This window comes from Manihot esculenta, chromosome 7, assembly GCF_001659605.2.
Source record: "Manihot esculenta cultivar AM560-2 chromosome 7, M.esculenta_v8, whole genome shotgun sequence".
Taxonomy (NCBI): Eukaryota; Viridiplantae; Streptophyta; class Magnoliopsida; order Malpighiales; family Euphorbiaceae; genus Manihot; species Manihot esculenta.
Genome location: NC_035167.2, coordinates 33,124,927 through 33,143,861, shown reverse-complemented (window position 1 = coordinate 33,143,861; position 18,935 = coordinate 33,124,927). Strand labels below are relative to the sequence as shown.

Below are 18,935 nucleotides of genomic sequence, written 5' to 3'. Positions count from 1 at the left end.
TTGAAACTCAAGCCTAATAATGTTACTTTAGCCATGCACAAGCCACAAAAGATAAGTCAATTGATTAACCAGAATTTTGCGTCTCATAATATAATCCATTGGCAGTTATTGTCTAAAATTAGTAGGAAAATTTATTATTTAGCCCATAAATATAGAAAAACTCATTAGTTGGTTTCTTAGTTTTGAAAAATAAACGTCCCAGATGTTTTAAAAAGTCTACTAATTAGTCTCACTTTTAGTTTAACCGTTAAATATTATAAAAAAGTCTAAATACCCTCGACACAGAAGGACTAAATAGTAGATTTTTTACAAAACTGAGAAACTAACTAATAAGTTGGTTTCGAACCACAGAAACTAAATAGTAAAAATTTAATAGTTAAAATTAATAAGTCTAATACCCTTGACACTGAAGGAAATTAGTAAACTTTTTACAAAATTGAGAGACTTATTAATAAGTTTTTCCAAACCACATGAACTAAATAGTAAGGATTTAATAGTTAAAATTAATGAATAGACTGATCAGTAGACCTTCTAAAATATTACATATATTTTAAAGTATTTTTAAAAATGGACCAACTAGTGAGTTTTTCCTTAACATAGAGATTAAATAGTAATTTTTCAAATTAGTATTTACTAATATTCAATTGGTAAAGAATACGTCTAGGTCCGAAAAGGGATAATGGTAAAGTTGGTTTATTTGTGCTCTGAGGTCACGAGTTCTAGAAAAGAAAATAGCTTATCTATAAAGCTAAGGTAAGACTACATATACACCAATCCTCCTTAAAATCCACAAGTATGGAGTGTTATCTTGTTGGTTCAAGCTTTACATATCTAATCTAAGTACACCAAATAATCTAGTGTTCAAAAAGATAGGCTTTATCCTTTCTAGGAGTATGCTTATCAATATTTCATTCATCTTTGAACCTTCAAATGCAAGCTTGTTAGTATCTGCTTAGCCTTTGGCTACAATTTGCACAATCCAAAACCTAGGTAATTTGAGAAGCTAAAATGACCACAATAGGAATCATGTCTGTGTAACTCGAAAAAGGAAAAAGAGTTATGCCCCATCCAAATAATTTATACGTTCAATGCTAGTGAAAGAGAGTATTAGGTTGTGAAGCTATGTTCCAAATAAACAAAATGACAACTGTAAAGCAAATTCTTCCCACATGCTGACATAAATCAATTTGGAAACAGTTGAGAAAAAAAAACGAGAAAGGCAGTTATGGATGTCCAACAGTAAGCACATCAAGAACACATCACAAGCAGATAGTGTAGGGATATGAATAACAGGGCAAAGAGACTCACAGAGGAGCTAAATTGCTTCTGAGTTCATAAAACATGGGCAACTAGATCTTAGATCCATTCCATGTTACTTTAATTTGCATGATAAGCATAAATACAAGATATTTTACTTTCCCATGTATGATATATAGAGAATAAACTTAATTAGGACACTATTTGAAGATTTTAGCCTATTGAAACATATTCTTGTGATAAACTTAATGTTTTAAGTTTAAATTTAAAATTTAAGTAGTAGAATGCAACTTATTTAGGAAAGCCATAATAGATATAAAGAAAACTATTCTAATTAAATAAACCTTGTTGGTAAAAGGATACATAGTTTTTAGAGTAACTAAACACTTAAAATCACTAGCTGATTCCTCATTTAAATAGCATCATCATATCAAAGAGAAAAAAGAAAAATCTAAAGCAGCAATTTCCATGTTCTAGCGTGCAAACATATCACATTTTAGACCGTGCGTATTGGAAAGCCATTCAGTAGGGTAAAGGAATTAGGTAACACTGGATCCACAAATACAGCATCAGCCTGAATTTCCAACCAGTTCCTGGTGAGGCTAATAAATTGTCAATAAGACAAGAAAAACAAGACAAACTTATAAAAAAAAAAAGAAGCCATTTTAATATACTTCTAGATAGAATGACATTGCTGTGACCTACAATTTTAAAGGAATTCCACAATCACTGTGTGTGTTACTCTTAACTCCAAAACGAAGTGATTAACAAGGTTAAAAAAGCACCCTCCTTAGAGGACTTCAAGTCTTCAACAGAGGTAGTTGACATGAGGCTGATAAGTTCTAATCTTAAGTCGCTACACTAATGTATAATAACAAAAGAATATATGGTAATGGTATCAACAAGAAATTCAATTAGTAATGATGTTACAAAACAAAAGCAATTGAACTCCATCATCCATAGACCAGAATCCTTCGTTAGAGAATCCAAACCATTGTGCAGTAATGCTTCTCCTTTCTACTCCCTCTATAATATGAAACAAAAGAATGGTATTTAGACCATGATTACTGTAATATGACAAAACTTGCCTCAAGTGTAGCTCATGAGCAAGCCCGAAATGAAGCTCTACCTTTGAACCTTGTTCCACCTGAAAACTACACTGAAGAAACACAGTTATTACATCCACATTTCTCCCTCCAACTGATCTCCCTTTCTCTCTATGCCCATTCCCTTGGGATTACATATCCTTCTTCAATGTTTTCATTCATTTTCACTCCATTCATCGCATGATCTCTTCTTCTTCCACAAGCATACCATCAAACTGAAAGCAAGAATCAGATATGGTTAAATTAAGTGAATTTGGATATGCAATCAGTGTTCAGGATGTAAATTGACAGAGAAAAACAATATAATTGATACTTTACAGAGAAAAACAATATAATTGATAATTTTTATACGCCCACTTTAATAAACACTTGCGTATAGTTTGGCAAACGGAATCTTCATACACGAGAATGAACTATTCTTGATTGAGGCAATTTGTCAAGCAACTCATGAGCTATCAACTACTGATTTCTATTTCTAAAGCCATAACAATTCCAGAATCCAACATCAATTTGAAGAATTCAATTGAATTGGAAAAATACGCATAGTGACCAGATCTCAGCTCCATATTGATTAAAACCTTTTAGTAGATAAAACTAAAATAGAGAATTTTACCTGAATTTTTTTTTTTTGCTGCTTTTGGGTTGTAGACTCTGGCTAGTGACACTAGAGATGGGTAACAAGCAAGATAATTGCAAAAATAATTACACCTGAACTTGAATTTAATCGATAATTTAAATATCTAAATTTGTCAGAAATTTAACGAAAATTCATGATACATGTCTCAAATTCTTATATAATTTATATTTCAAATATTTAAATATTCAGTATTCTAACATAATTTTTTTTTTCATTCAAACTCATTTTAAATCCAATTATACACCACCTCAATTAACTCATCTTAATAAAATTTAAACAAATCAGACACCACAAAAATACTCAAAACTATTATCATCCCACGATAAAGTTTTTAAATTATCTCATTTATTAAATAATTTCCTGCCCGTTGTTGTTTCACAAGAAGACGAAAGGAAAACATTGAAATGTGTTTTTTAAAAAAGTCAGTTTATTTTTTATTATTTATTTATTTATTTTGCAGTGAAACTCCACATAAAACAGGGCAATACGTAGATATCACTCAACTAGAAACATATGATTCTATTGAAATGAAAACAGAATCTTGTTATGGCTATCCCAACTTCTCATGAACACATCAAATCGAATCACAGAGTCATCAATCTTCTCATCAACATGCAGGTTCAGATTAAGAAGCTTCACAGCTCATCACTGTCAATAGGCAATTTGACGGTGTTCAGAAAGGGGAAAAAAAATGAAGCACCATCTGTAAACTGAAGGAGAGCTACAATCCCACATTGAAGAAACGCGAGACAGAGTGAAGTCTGACAGCTATAAATCAGAAGCGAGAACGCTTGACCGATATACTTACCTGGACGGGGTTGATGGGTGATCAGGAAGGCCTATGGCCTAGGTCAGTGACCTCCATTGCACTCAGGAGGGGTGCTGGTCTAAGGTCTCCCCAAGTTGGGAGAGCCTACGTCATAATTTGTGGCAGAGGGGGCCTGCGTTCGCGCGGCCCTTACCAATCTTTAACGCAATTATTTTTGCAAGTCACTCTCTCAGTTGAGTTTCTTTTCCTCTGGTTTACATTACAGCAGGAGAAAGCTGATTGGTTCGATTTGTTCTACTTTCAAGCTTTTCAGACATTGTACCGGCATTGCTCCTTTTTGTGCGTTAGGAAGACGTATTTTTAGCCCAAGGCTTTTATTTAGCCTGGATTTTATTATACTCGTTGCAACAAAAGAGCTCTATCAGAGCTTAAATTTGAAGTTAATATTTTTGTTATAATAATACAGTGGCTTCAAATGTGTTTTCTAGTCTGCATTATCTATATGGAAATATAGTTTTTGGTGGTTCGGAGGATTGAAAGTTATGGTAAATTTTACACATATTCATGTCCTTGCTTGTAAGTGTTCAATCAGCCCTCTTCCAGAGGTTTTCCATTTCTATGCAAGGAGGTGAGATTGGGTTTTCATATTTGTCAGTATGAAAGGGACTGCTATACAAAAATAATAGAATTGGAAATAAAATGAGGTCCATAAACACTTTACAGGCAAGTATCCTAGTTAATTTTTCTCCATGGATTCCTGACCAACTCACAACTTGTTCCTAGTTTTCATGTTTGATTTTGTAAACTCAACTCCTCTCAAATTCCTTCTCCAACTGGGAAAAACGTATTGATAAAAACGGTACTGCCATCCATTCCCATTGAATTTCCCTGTGAAATGTCCACTCAGAGGTTGTTTTTCCATTGGCAGCAGCTAAATAACATGAGTCCTCTAGAAATTCAGCAGCAATGGGACTTGCAGGATAGATATGCACTCCGCTCAGCTTCCTTCAGCATTTTCTCCATAACTATTTTGCTCCATTCAGCAGCTAAATGCATTACAAACCTGGAAAAAAGTTCAACCATTTTCATACAATTATCAAATCAATAATCATCTTCACTGCTTCACAAAAGGATCAATCTCATCCATGAACCTGAATTGCTATAATTGGTAATCTTTGTTGAGGGTATGAGAAACAAGAGATTCGTCCATCTAGTGATAACCACGCACGACCAGGAGACACGTCTAGAGATTAATTTCATGCATGTGATTACTGCAAAAGAAAAAAAAAAAACTTGCTTAACTATGGCCAGGACACGTCTATACTATCAATAAAAGCTCACAAATTTCCTGTATGTGATACCTTAACTAACCGCAAAAACAAGATACAGAAATGTACCAGAAAACTTATGCAAATCATGCAGTTGCCAAAGTGCAGAAAAAAGAATCGACAACCTCCACATCCATTTCCTGGCATAGCTCTATACAGGCTACTGAATAGCTCTGGCACAATTCATTTGTTCATACTAGCACACTAATTAAAAATTCCACTGATTTAAGAAAATCAAATGATTTCTGCTTAGGTATTTAGTGATCAGGGTAAAAAAATGAAAGCAAAAATATGAGATACGGATCTGATAGTCTTTTGCCTGATCAAACTCTGTCCTCATTAACTGAGAACAGCTCAGAACAATGACGTGTATGGTGTCAGAGAGGCTCTAATTTTCACTGCAACGAAAGAAGCAAGCCTGATAATATAAATACTTTGGCCATGCAGAAAAGATAAGCTTAACCTCAATTGATTTACCTCAATTTTGGATCTCATAACATAATCCAGTGCCAGTTCTCGGCTAATATAAATATTTAGTCATATTCAATTAGCATAGCATACGTTTACAAGTCTACCGAAAAGGGTATAATGGCAATGTTATAATAATCTATTTTGTTCAAAAAGATGGGTCCAATCCTTTGTAAGAGTAAGCCTATTGGCATTTCATTCAGCTTTTGGACCTTAAAATGCAAGCTTGGTAGGATCCGCTTTAGCCTTTGGCTACAATTTGCGCAATCCAAAACTCCTAGGTGATTTTGAGAAGCTAAAATGACTACAATAGGAATCATGTCTGTGTACTGGAAAAAAGAAAAATAGAGTTATGCCCCATCCAAATAATTCATATGTTCAATGCTAGTGAAATATGAAGCTACATTTCAAATACTACAAAATGACAACGGTAAAGCAAATTCTTCCCTCATGCTGATATAAATCAAATTGAAAGCAGTAAAAAGGGCAAAAAGGAAAAAAAAAAGAGACAAAGTCAGTTATAGATGTCCAACAGCAAGCACATCAAGAACACATCAGAAGCAGATAGTATAGAGATATGAATGAGAGGGCAAAGAGACTCACAGAGGAGCTAATTTGCTTCTGAGCTCGAGATTTTTTTTAATTTATGCAAATTTAAAAAATAATTTATCAATTCACGCAGAATCCAAAAATATTTTCGGATTCTGTGTGTCAAAAGAGCATATTCGGCAGAACATGCTAGTTCGACAACATTGGTGTCGAACAATGGGTTGTTCAACACTAATGGTGTTTACCTACCATGTGGACCACATTGTTCGACATCATTGGTGTCGAACAAGCTGCTGTGCTGACAGTTCGACACCAATGGTGTAAAACCACCTCATTGTTCGACACCAACATGATTACCGAACATGCTCCTTTGACACACAGAATCCGAAAATATTTTCGGATTCTGTTTGAGTTGATAAATTTATTTTTAAATTTGTATGAATTGAAAAAAAATCTCTCTGAGATCACAGCAAGATCTTACATCCTTTCCATGTTAATTTATAGTTCACTTTAATTTGCATGTTAAGTATAAATAAAGGATATTGCACTTCCCCAAGTATGACAGAAAATAAACTTAATTAGGACACTTTTTGACGATTTTAGCCTATTGAAACATATTGTTATGGCAAACTTAATACTCAGAAGTTTACATTTAAAATTTAAGGATTAGAATGCAACTTATTTAGGAAAGCCATAATAGAGATAAAGAAAACTATTCTAATTAAATAAACCTTGTTGGTAAAAGATACGAAGTTTTTAGAGTAACTAAACATTTGAAATCACTAGCTAATTTCCCATTTAAATAGAATCACCAGATCAAAGAGAAATAAAAAATTTAAACAAGCAATTTCCATGTTCTAGCGTGCAAGCATATCACATTTTAGACCGTGCATACTGGAAGCCATTCAGTAGGGTAAGGAATAAGGTAACACTAGATCCACAAGTACAGCATAAGCCTGAAATTCCAACCGGGTCCTGGTGAGGCTAATAAATTGTCAATAAAACAAGAAAAACAAGAGAAAATTTAAAAGAAAAAAAAAACATTTTAATATACTTCTAGATAGAATGACATTGCTATGATCTACAATTTTAAAGGAATTCCACTATCACTATGTGTGTTGCTCTATCTAATCCAAAATGAAGTTGATTGACAAGGTTAAAGAAGCACCCTCCTTGGAGCACTTCAAGTCTTTAGCAGAGGTAGTTGACATGAGGCTATTAAGTTCTAGTCCTAAGTCACTACACTAACGTATAATAACAAAAGAATATATGGTAAGAAGAAATTCAATAAAGAATGATGTTAGAAAACAAATGCAAGTGAAATCCATCATCCACAGACCAAAATCCTTCATAAGAGAATCCAAACCATCACGCAGTAATGCTTCTCCTCTCTGCTCACTCTATAATATGAAACAAAAGAATGGTATTTAGACCATTATTATTGTAATATGACAAAACCTTGAATGTAGCTCATGAGCAAGCCAGAAAGGGTGCTCTACCTTTAAACCTTGTTCCACCTGAAAACTACACTGAAGGAACACAGTTATTACATACCACATTTCTCCCTCCAACTGATCTCCCTTTCTTTCTATGCCCATCCCCTTAGAACTTACATATCCTTCTCCAATGTTTTCATTCATTTTCACTCCATTCATTGCATGATCTCTTCTTCCACAAGAATACCATCAAACTGAATGCAAGAATCAGTTTTGGTTGAATTAAGTAAATGTGGATATGCAATCAATGCCCGGGCCGCAAATTGACCGAGAAACACGATATATTAATACTTTATACACCCACTTTAATAAAAACTTGTGTATAGTTTCGCAAACAGGTTCTGCATACACGAGAATGAACTTTTCTTGTTTGAGGCAATTTGTCGAGCAATTCATGAGCTATCAAGTAGTGATTTCTATTTCTAAAGCCATAACAAATCCAGAATCAAACACCAATTTGAAGAATTCAATTGAATTGGAAAAATAAGCATAGTGACCAGATCTCAGCTCATTGATTAAAACTTTTTAGTAGATAAAAATAAAATAGAGAATTTTACCTGAATATTCTTTTGCTGCTCTTGGGTTGTAGGCTCTGCCAGTGGCACTAGAGATGGCAACAAGCAGGACAATTTTGCAAAAATAATTACACCTGAACTTGAATTTAATCAATTATTTAAATATCTAAATTTATCAGAAATTTAACCAAAATTCATCATAAATAACCTATACATCTCTCAAATTCTTGTATACTTTATATAAAAAAAAAATTATTAGTTATAATTTATATTTCAAAATTTTAATAATCCTATAAAATGCTCAAATCATATATAACAATATTCTAATATATATATATATATATATATATTCATTCAAACTTATCTCCAATTCAATTATACACATCCTTTTAAACCAACCAAACATCATAAAAATACTCAAAATTATTATCATCACATGATAAAATTTTTAAATTATCTTATTTATTAAATAATTTCCTGCCCGTTGATGTTTTACAAGAAGATGAAAGGAAAATATTTGAAATGTGTTTAAAAAAGAATCAGCTTTTTCTGCAGTGAAACTCAACATAAAATAGGGCATTACGTAGAAATCACTCAATTAAAATCATATGATTCTATTAAAACGAAAAAGAACGTTGTTATAGCTATGACTCCCAACTTCTCATGAACACATCATATTGAATGACAGAGTCATCAATCTTCTCATTAACATGCAGGTTCAGATTGAGAACCTTCGCAGCTCGGAGACGAATTGATGTCAATAGGCAATTTGAAGGTGTTCAGAAAGGGGAAAAAAATTAAACACTCTCTGAAACTGAAGGAAAGCTACAATCCCACATCGAAGAAATGCAAGACAGAGTGAAGTCTGACAGCTATAAATTAGAAGCGAGAAGAAACAAACAACATACTTACCTGGACGGGGTCAATGGGTGATCAAGAAGGCCCATGGCCTAGGTCAGTGACCTCCATTGCACTTAGGAGGGGTGCTGTTCTAAGGTCTCCCCAAGTTGGGAGAGCCTACGTCATAATTTGTTGCAGAGGGGGCCTGCGTTCGCGCGGCCCCTACTATCTTCAGTGCAAACATTTTCATGTAGGTTCAGCTGAACTCCTTTTTTCTGGTTCGCAGCAGGACTGAACCAGTTGGTTCGATTTCTTTCAAGCTTTTCAGACGTTCTGCCAGCGTTGCTCCTTTTTGTTGATTAAACATAGTTTTAGCCCAAGACTTTATTTAGCCCGGACTTTATTATACTCGTTGCAACAAAAGAGCTCTATCAGAGTTTAAATTTGGAGTTTCTAATCTTTTGTTATAATAATACAGTGGCTTCAAATGTGTTATCTACAGCATTGTGATCCCTTTAGAAATATAAAGTTTATGGTGGTTCGGAGGATTGAAAAGTTGACTAATCGTAAATTTTACATATTTTCATGCTTCTTGGTTGTTGCTTTCAAGTGTTCAATCAAACCTCTTTGAGAGATTTTTCAATTTCTATGCCAAGGCAAATGAGACTAAGTTTCATATTTGTCGCTAACAAGAGACTGCTATACAAATTATAATATAATTGAAAATAAAATGAGGTTCATAAAAACACTTTACAAGATTGAATTAGAAAAAGTATACTAGTTCATTTTTCTCCATGGATTCCTGACCAACCCCCAACTTCTATTCCCTAGTTTTCATGTTTGATTTTTTAAAATGAACTCCTCTCAAATTCCCACCCGAAGTGTGAAAAACATATTGATAAAAATGGTACTGCCACTCATTCCCATTGAATTTCCCTGTGAAATGTCCACTCAGATGCACTTTGTGTTGTTTTTCCATTGGCAGCAGCTAAGATAACACGGGGAGCTCTGGAAATTCAGCAGCAATGGGACTTCCAGGAGAGAGATATACTCCACTCAGCTTCCTTCAGCATCTCCTCCATAACTATTTTGCTCCATTCAGCAGCTAAATGCATTATAAACCCGGAAAAAAGTTCAACCATTTTGTACAATTATCTAATCAATAATCATCTTCACTCCTTCACAAAAGAATCAATTTCATCCATGAAGCTGAATTGACCATAATGGCTAATCTTTGTTCAAGTATGAGAAACAAGAGATTCATCCATCCAGTGATAACCACTCATGACCAGGAGATACTTGTTCATTTTAGACCGTGCATATTGGAAGCCATGCAATAGGGTAAGGAATTAGATAACACTGGGTCCACAAAGCATCAACATGAATTTCCAACCGGGTCCTGTTGAGGCTAATAAATTGTCAATAAAAAAGACAAAATTGAAAAAAGAAAAAACCATTTTAATATACTTCTAGATGGAACGACATTGCTGTGACCTACACCTCAGATGATTCTAAAGGAAGTCCATTATCACTCTGTGCGTAAAAAGCACCCTCCTTAGAGAACTTCAAGTCTTTAACAAAGTTAGTTGACATAAGCTGGTCTAATCCTAAATCACTACACTAACATATAATAACAAAAAAACATATGTTATCAACAGGGAATTAAATGAGTAGACAATTATATTAGAAAATAAAATCAATTGAATCCCATAATCCACTGACCAAATCCATTCATTAGGGCATACAAACCATTATGCAGTCATGCCTCTCCCTTCTACTCACGCTATAATATGAAACAAAAGAATGCTTTAGGACCAGATTATTATAAATGACAAACGTTGCCTTAAGACGGCTCATAAGCAAGCCAGAAAGGGAGCTCTACCTTTGAACCTTGTTCCACCTAAAACCACATCGAAGGAAACATAGTTATTACGTTCCACATTTCTCCCTCCCAAATCTCCCTTTCTCTCTATGCCCATTCGTTAGTACTTACATATCCTTCTTTAATGTTTTCATTCATGTTCACTCCATTCGTCGCATAATCTCTTCTTCTTCCATAAGAATACCATCAAACTGAAAGCAAGAATCAGATATGGTTAAATTAAGTGAATTTGTATATGTAATCAATGTTCAGAATGTAATTGACAGAGAAAAACAATATAATTAATAATTTATACACCCACTTGAATCAACACTTGCGTATAGTTTGGTAAACGGATTCTTCAATGAACTATGCTTGATTGATGCAATTTGTCAAGCAATTCATGAACTATCAACTACTGATTTCTATTTCTAAAGCCATAACAAATCCAGAATCAAACATCTATTTGAAGACCTCAATTGAATTGGAAAAATAAGCACAGTGACCAGATCTCAGCTCCAACCAATGATTGATTAAAACTTTTTGGTAGATAAAAATAAAATAGAGAATTCTACCTGAATATTCTTTTGCTGCTGTTGGGTTGTAGGCTGTGGCCAGTGACACTAAAGATGGCAACAACAGCCTCCAGTTGGGCTGGTTAGTCGCATATGATCTCAAACTCCCCCTGTAGTGCATAGCCCTTTGAGGGCATTTCAAATGCTGTAAAAGGCATGGCAAAAAAAAAAAAGCAGAATAACTGCAGCATAAATTTAATCATAATTTAAATATGCATAAATTTAACTAAAATTCATCATAAATTACCTATACATGTCTCCATTCTTATATAATTTATATAAAAATTATTAATTATAATTTATATTTTAAATATTTAAATCATATATTCAGTATTCTAACATAAAAATTATTAGTTTTTCATTCAAACTCATCTTAAAGTCCAATTACACACAACCTGAATTCATCTTAATAAAATTTAAACAAATCAAACACTACAAAAATACTCAAAATTATTATCATCCCATGATAAAATTTTTAAATTATCTCATTATTAAATAGTTTCCTCCCCGTTTTTGTTTTACAAGAAGATGAAAAGAAATATTTGAAATGTGTGTAAAAAAATCAGCTTTTTTTACAGTGAAACTCAACACAAATGACAAAACTGTGCATTACGTAGATATCACTCAACTAAAAACGTATGATTCTACTGAAATGAAGCAAAACCTTGCTATGGGCTATGGTTCCCAACTTCTCATGAACACATCAAATTGAATCAGTCATCAATCTTCTCATTAACATGCAGATTCATGTTAAGAACCTTCACAGCTCGGGGACGAATTGATGTCAATAGGCAATTTGAAGGTGTTCAGAAAGGGGGGGATAAAATGAAGCAGTGTCTGAAACTGAAAGAAAGCTACAATCCCACATCGAAGAAATGAAAGACAGAGTGAAGTCTGACAGCTATATATTAGAAGCGAGAAGCAACAAACAACATACTTACCTGGACGGGGTCAATGGGTGATCAAGAAGGCCCATGGCCTAGGTCAGTGACCTCCATTGCACTTAGGAGGGGTGCTGGTCTAAGGTCTCCCCAAGTTGGGAGAGCCTACGTCATAATTTGTTGCAGAGGGGGCCTGCGTTCGCGCGGCCCCTACCAATCTTCAGTTCAAATTACTTTTCGTTTTCATCTACCGGTTTACTTTCTCCTTACTTAAGAGGACAAGGGAGAACTGTCTATTGGATTCTGCTCCAGTTTTCTTTGTATCTCTTTACGTTTATGTTAAACGGATTCCAAGCCCAATCTTCTACATGCACCCGACTCCGTTATGCTCCTTTTAAAGTGAGCTAAAATTTAAAGTTCATGATTTTGTTATATTTGGATGCATTTGTTTTTCTTGAAATTTCGAAAAACATGTAGTGTAATTAAGGTGAAAAAATAAGTAATTTTAAGAAAAATAATTAAAAAATATATTTTTTAGAACTTTTTTTTACACTTCTATATATAAATTTTATTTTTTAAATTAAAATTAAATAATAAAAATAAATTTTTGTAAAAAAAATATTTTTCACCAAAAATATTTTTTATAGAATATTTTCTAAATATAAATTATTTTATGTAAATAAACAAAACCTTATAAGAAGTTTTAATTAAGAAATTTGTTCATTTCGTACTAAAAGTAGTAATTTTTTATTTCTTTCTTCTTGCCATGCGTCATCCGAGGCAAGTAAATCTTGTATCTTTAACTTTATTATATATATATATAATTTGCTATACTGTGTTTATGCAATTATATTTATGCCTTAAATTTGAATTTACTGTAACAATGTGCAGTAACATGAAATTTAATTTATATTTTCCATTCTCCTAGACACAATAAACACCTTCAACTATACAAGCTTAAATCTAATATTTCATAAGTTATATTAAAAGGTTTATCACATTAGATTGATTAGTGTAAATGTCCTGGTTCATTTCTTTTCCCCAGTTCTCATGTTTGATTTTGTGAAATCAACTCCTGTGAAATTCCTGCTTAAAGTGGGAAAGACAGGGATTTTCTGTTGTTTTTCCATTGACAGCAACTGGAAAATATGGGGAGTCATCTGGAAATTCAGTTCCAGAGTAGAGATGGACTCCACTCAGCTTCCGCTCAGTATCTCATCCGCAATTATTTGCTTCCTTCAGCAGCTAAATGAATTCCCACCCTGGAAAAATGTTCAACTGTACTAAACAATTTTCAAATCAATAACAGTCTTCGCCGCGCCGCAAGAGAATCAATTTCCTCCATGAAGCTGCACTGACTGTAATGGCTAATCTTTGTTCAGGATTTATGTAAATAAGTGATAACCACTTATGACGAGGGCTTGCAGGACTCCAACATGAATCCTCTCAACAAGTCCCTCCTCGTCAACTGAAAACATCTCAGAAAAATGATGGGTGTGGTGTCAGAAGAGAGCTCTAATTTCAAATATATAAGAACAAACACCACATATTGCTAAGCTATGTACAAGTACCACTCAAAACTCGGAAGCTTTGGGGTTACTACAATATTTGTTTGTCCCGGTAGCATTTCACCAGGCAGTGAATGGACTGGAAGAGGATTTGTTCTAAGTGAGAGTTGGAGGCATAATGCTTTCCCCAACCAAATGTATGTGAGAATACAAAGCTAAGCTATGTACAAGTACCACTCAAAACTCTCACAAGAATGTCTCACAAGTTTACAAGAGAACTCACAAGTATGACTCTCACATGTTGCTGTCCAAATGGCCCAACACCCCTATTTATATGCATTCCACCTCCTCAACTTGCGGTGGAAATGCACTCTCCAATTTGTAGCCAGAATTCCCCTTCCAAAAGTTTCAGGGACTAAATTATAATTTCACATTCTGGGGAGAATTCTAGATTTGCTGGCCAGCCAACTCGTGGGACTCTCTTGGTTGGAGAGAACCTGTTGCCCAGCAAGTTTTTGGAAGCTTCTGGACTGGTTTGGCTGCCCCCTGACTGCCCCGGATGCCACTAGCCAATTCTAGGCCAATCTGGAACCTTCATTGGCCAACTAGACTTCCCTGGCGACTTTCGGCGTGCCCCAAGTCCTTCTAGAAGCTTCTCGCGCCTTTTAGCATGTCCGGCCTTGCACCGCCTTACTGTAGCTCGCACACTCGAACCTCGATTTGTAGGCCTACCAGCGCATGCCCCTCGGCGATACTGGCGTGCTCCCTGTGCATGCCTGCCTTGTGCGCTCCACAGCAGCACATGTGCATCCTGCGTGTCGTGCACTTGTTGCATGCCCCGCGCCAGTAGGCGTTCCGCAGGCCTGTCGCCACAGTGCCCCACGTCCCCTGCGCATCTCGCAGCCCCTGCGTGCCTCGCAACTCTTGCGCATCCTGCAGGTCCAGTTGGTACAGGCCCTTCCCATAGGCCTACCACGCTCCATCAACTGCCTGTGCGCTAGCTAGCCGCCACCAACGCCCACTGCTGATAGAATTACCCTCTTGGCAACATAGGCCAATCCAGTACCCCTTTGGTATTTCTTCCTACCGATTGGCCCGTCCCTTCATTACTTGGGCAATTTTGCTCCTTGGATCGTTTAGCCATCCCCATAGTCCTACGAGCACCATACTTCGAGGAGCTTGAAGGAGTGTCAATACAATCACTTCATAACATCACCCTTCCCCTCACTCTATATATGAAACAGAACAGTGGCATCCAGATCCCTTAGGACTATTAGTTTGGATTGAAGCAGGCAGGAACACTCATCGACACAGCTTGCCTCAAATGCAGAAGGAAGCTCTACCTTTGAACCTCGTTCAACCTGAAACTACATTGAAGAGTACGTATATGAAAACATACTACAATCCACACTTCTCCCTCCAATTCGGCCTTTCCCTCCATGCTCATTTCAGTGGAACAAATCCTCTTTCAGTCCATTCACTGCCCCGTGAAATGCTACCAGGACAAACCGAAAGCAAGAATCAATTACGGCTTAATCTAAGTGCATTGATATTTGGGCTTATTCAAATAAAGATCAAGGCAATCGCAATGAGCTCTTCTACACAAGAATATCATCAACATCGTAGTAATTTCTCAATCATCAACATAGTAATTTCTCATTCTTTGTGCGTGCTCTCTTCAGCAATTCAATATCTGAAATCTGAAGATATGCAATCAATGAACAGGCTGGAAATTGACGGATTTCTTTTTTTCAAAGGACATTGGCGGATAAACACCATGTAGTTAGCACTTTATGCTCCCAATGCTCCCACTTTCACATGCATATAGTTTTGCAAACATGTTCTCACACAAGAGAAATTAACTTCTCTCAATTGAGGCAATTTGACAAGCAATTCATGAGCTATTAACTAATGATTTCTATTTCTAAAGCAATAACGAATCCAGAATTTTAAGAACTCAATTGAATTGGAAAAAAACTCATTGAACATGTCTCAGCTGCAATCAATGAATAATTAAAATTTCTAGTAAAGAAAAAGAAAACGAAAATAGTGATTTTTATTTTAATAGTGATTTAAATTTTGCAGCAGTAAATGGCCAGATTCTGAACCTTTACAGCTTAGGAATGAATCTAAAGGCAATTTGACGGTGTTCAGAATGGTGAATAAAAATGGAGCTAAATCTGAAACAAAATGAAAGCAAAAAACCCACATCGAAAAATACAAGGGATAGTGAAGTGCCATGCCTATAAATCAGAAGCTAGAAGCAAGAGGCAACATACTTACCTGGACGGGGTCAATGGGTGATCAGGAAGGCCCATGGCCTAGGTCAGTGACCTCCATTGCACTTAGGAGGGGTGCTGGTCTAAGGTCTCCCCTAGTTGGGAGAGCCTACGTCGTAATTTGTGCCAGAGGGGGCCAGCGTTCGCGCGGCCCCTACCAAATCTCATACCAAAGTTGTTCCGAAGTTCATCTGATTACCGATATGCTTTCAGACAATCGAGTTCCTGACCGTCTTTTTCCACTTGCTGTCAACATCTTCTATCTGGATTACTTAAATGTTTCTGTTAAATGGATTCGAAGCTCAAGCTTCTATATGCCCCCCGGCTCCGTTTTGCTCCTTTCAACCAAAGGGTTAAATGAGAGCTTAAATATAAAATTCTTGCTTTCGTCGTTTGTTTTAATGTGATTAAATTTTGATATATTATGTTTCCTTGAAATTTCGAAGTGCATTGGAAAAAATTAAGGAACTTGCTATACTGTGTTCATGCAATTATATATATGCCCTAAATTCGAATTTACTGTAACAATGTGCAGTAACATGAAATTCAATTTATATTTTCCATTCACATAGAGAAAATAAACACCTGCAGCTATACAAGCTTAAATCTTATATTGCATGAGTTATATTAAACATTATTAACAAAATTAGTGGTTACGTTGTAACTATTACAAAATTAACTATTATTCTTTTTTTTCTTCTGGACCTCAATAATTGCAATTTTTTTTACTTAGCCTTCTGCCTGATCAAACCCTCCTCATCAACTGAGAACAGCTCCCAAAAATGATCCGTGTGGTGTTATAAAAATAGTTTGATGATGTGTGTGGTGTTACAAAAATAGTTTGCTTTAAATAAGTTGTGAGAATAGAAATAAATAATCCTATGTAGAAAGAGTATAAAATTTTTCAAATATTTATATGGTGAAAAATTTTAATTTAAATGTGAAGTATTTTGGAAAGGCAAATAATTCAGACAAATTTTTTTCTGACAAATAAAATTTTGAATGATAAATTATTTAAAAAATAAATTAAAAAAATCAATTTTGGTTTATTATTCCAACGATGCCTCTCCTAAATCAACCTTGCTCTTTACTCTAATGCTAGCAGTAATTTTTGTGAATACAATCCCACTAAGTAAAAAATGGTACTTAATACGAATATGTTTGGTCTTTTCATGAAGTACTGGATTTTTTAATATTGAGATGACTAAACTATCGTCACAAAATCAAATAGTTGCTTCTTCGAACTCCATGCTATTGCTCCAGTTTCCAAACTAAAAATATAATCGGAGGTGCTTTTGCTATCATCAACACTATCAATATAACCCACAAGATCAATAATAACATCTGCTTGATAAAAAATACCATAATCAAGTATTCTTTTCATATATTTGAGAATTCTTTTGACAGTCTCCCAATGATTAAAAAACAGTTTCTCCATGAACCTGCTCATCAAACTTACACCATACATTATATCAAGTCTCATTGCTGTCAAATATATTAAGTTTCCAACTAAGCTTTGAAAAACAATTGAGTGAAACAATTTCCCTTCACCCTTTTTGCTTAATTTCAATCCTGTAATGCAAGGGGTTGAAACATGTTTTGCATTCTCCATTCCAAATTTTTTTAAAATTTCTCTTGCATAACTCTCTTGAGTGATAAAAATTTCATTCTTGGATTTAATAACTTCAATCTTAAGAAAATGATGTAATTCACCCAAATCGGTCATTTCAAATTCATTCTTCATCGAAAGTTTGAAATCATTCAGCAACTTTAAAGCATTAATAGTAAAAAATAGATCATCAACATAAAGACTTACAAAAATGAAGCCTCCTGCCGCATTGAATTTGATGTAGAGTGTATGTTCCAATGGACATTTCTGAAATCAATTTTTCTCAAAATAAGAATTTATGCAATCATACTAAGCTCTCGGAGATTGGTTTAACCCGTACAAAACTTTCATCCATTCATAAACTTTATATTCTTCTCCTTTCTTAATAAAATCGGGTGGTTGATCAAAGTAGACATCCTCCTTTAAGTATACCATTCAAGAACGCAGATTTTACGTCTATTTGAAAAATCTTTTAATTATTCTGTGCAGCGAGAGAAATCGTTAAATGAATAGTATCGAGTCTTGATACAGGAGCAAACACTTCAGTAAAATCTTTCCCTTCTTTTTGCTTATATCCCTCAGTTACAAGTCTCGCTTTGTGTTTGTTAATAAAACTGTCAGCATTTATTCTTGTCTTGTACACTCATTTAACACCAATGGATTTCTTCTGTGGGGGAAGCTGAGTAAGTACCCAAGTTTTTTTTTTTTTTTTCAATGGCATTGATCTCCTCTTTCATTACTTTTCTCCCTACCTCTTCCTTATTTACTTGATCAAAAGAAATTGGATCTTCTTCTGCAAAGAAAGCAAAAAATATAGTATCATCATACTCAATAAGCTCTGTTGAGTCTAACAGCTCTTGCATATTTCTCATTTTTCTTGGAGGAGTTGTTGATGGAGATCCCAATTGACTTTCTTCTTCCAATATTTCATAATCATTTGAAGCTATGTCCATTTCCTTGCCTTTCTCATCATTGAAGTTTTGAGCTTTATCAAAATGAACATCTCTACTTATCACAATTTTCTTTGTTTTAGGATTATACAACTTGTATGCTTTGCTTTTTTTTACTGTATCCAACAAAAATACATTTTTCTGACTTGTCATCTTTCTCTTATGCTTGTGGAATAAGTGAATAAGCAACGCTTCCAAACACTTTTAAATGTTGAATGTCTGGTTTTCTTCCATACTATACTTCATGTGGTGTATAATTATTCAGGTACTTTGTTGGAGAACAATTAATAAAATAGCATGCACAAGA

At 34.8% G+C, this 18,935-nt stretch overlaps 2 long non-coding RNA genes and 4 other non-coding genes across 10 annotated transcripts; 4 read left to right on the top strand and 2 right to left on the bottom strand.

Annotated features, from left to right (window-relative positions):
* The first annotated feature begins 3,800 nt into the window (after nt 1-3,800).
* Nucleotides 3,801-3,961, top strand: LOC122724271. Its single transcript, XR_006351535.1, has one exon. It is a non-coding gene; the product is annotated as a U1 spliceosomal RNA (small nuclear RNA).
* Nucleotides 3,962-4,437: 476 nt separating this feature from the next.
* On the bottom strand, nt 4,438-12,825 carry LOC110618532. Of its 5 annotated transcripts, none has more exons than XR_006351300.1 (5): nt 11,402-12,825; nt 9,038-11,038; nt 8,168-8,259; nt 4,921-5,040; nt 4,438-4,832 (listed from the first exon to the last, which is right to left on the bottom strand). It is a non-coding gene; the product is annotated as an uncharacterized LOC110618532 (long non-coding RNA). The 5 variants fall into 5 exon arrangements; XR_006351302.1 differs by having other exon boundaries at nt 4,438-5,040; nt 9,038-10,748; nt 10,848-11,038; XR_006351303.1 differs by having other exon boundaries at nt 4,438-5,040; nt 9,038-10,364; nt 10,848-11,038.
* On the top strand, nt 9,030-9,191 carry LOC122724265. Its single transcript, XR_006351529.1, has one exon. It is a non-coding gene; the product is annotated as a U1 spliceosomal RNA (small nuclear RNA).
* Nucleotides 12,335-12,496, top strand: LOC122724267. The gene has a single exon (XR_006351531.1). It is a non-coding gene; the product is annotated as a U1 spliceosomal RNA (small nuclear RNA).
* Nucleotides 12,826-13,782: 957 nt separating the features above from the next.
* On the bottom strand, nt 13,783-16,540 carry LOC110618887. Its single transcript, XR_002488586.2, has 2 exons — nt 16,074-16,540; nt 13,783-15,285 (listed from the first exon to the last, which is right to left on the bottom strand). It is a non-coding gene; the product is annotated as an uncharacterized LOC110618887 (long non-coding RNA).
* Nucleotides 16,066-16,227, top strand: LOC122724269. Its single transcript, XR_006351533.1, has one exon. It is a non-coding gene; the product is annotated as a U1 spliceosomal RNA (small nuclear RNA).
* Nucleotides 16,541-18,935: the final 2,395 nt, after the last annotated feature.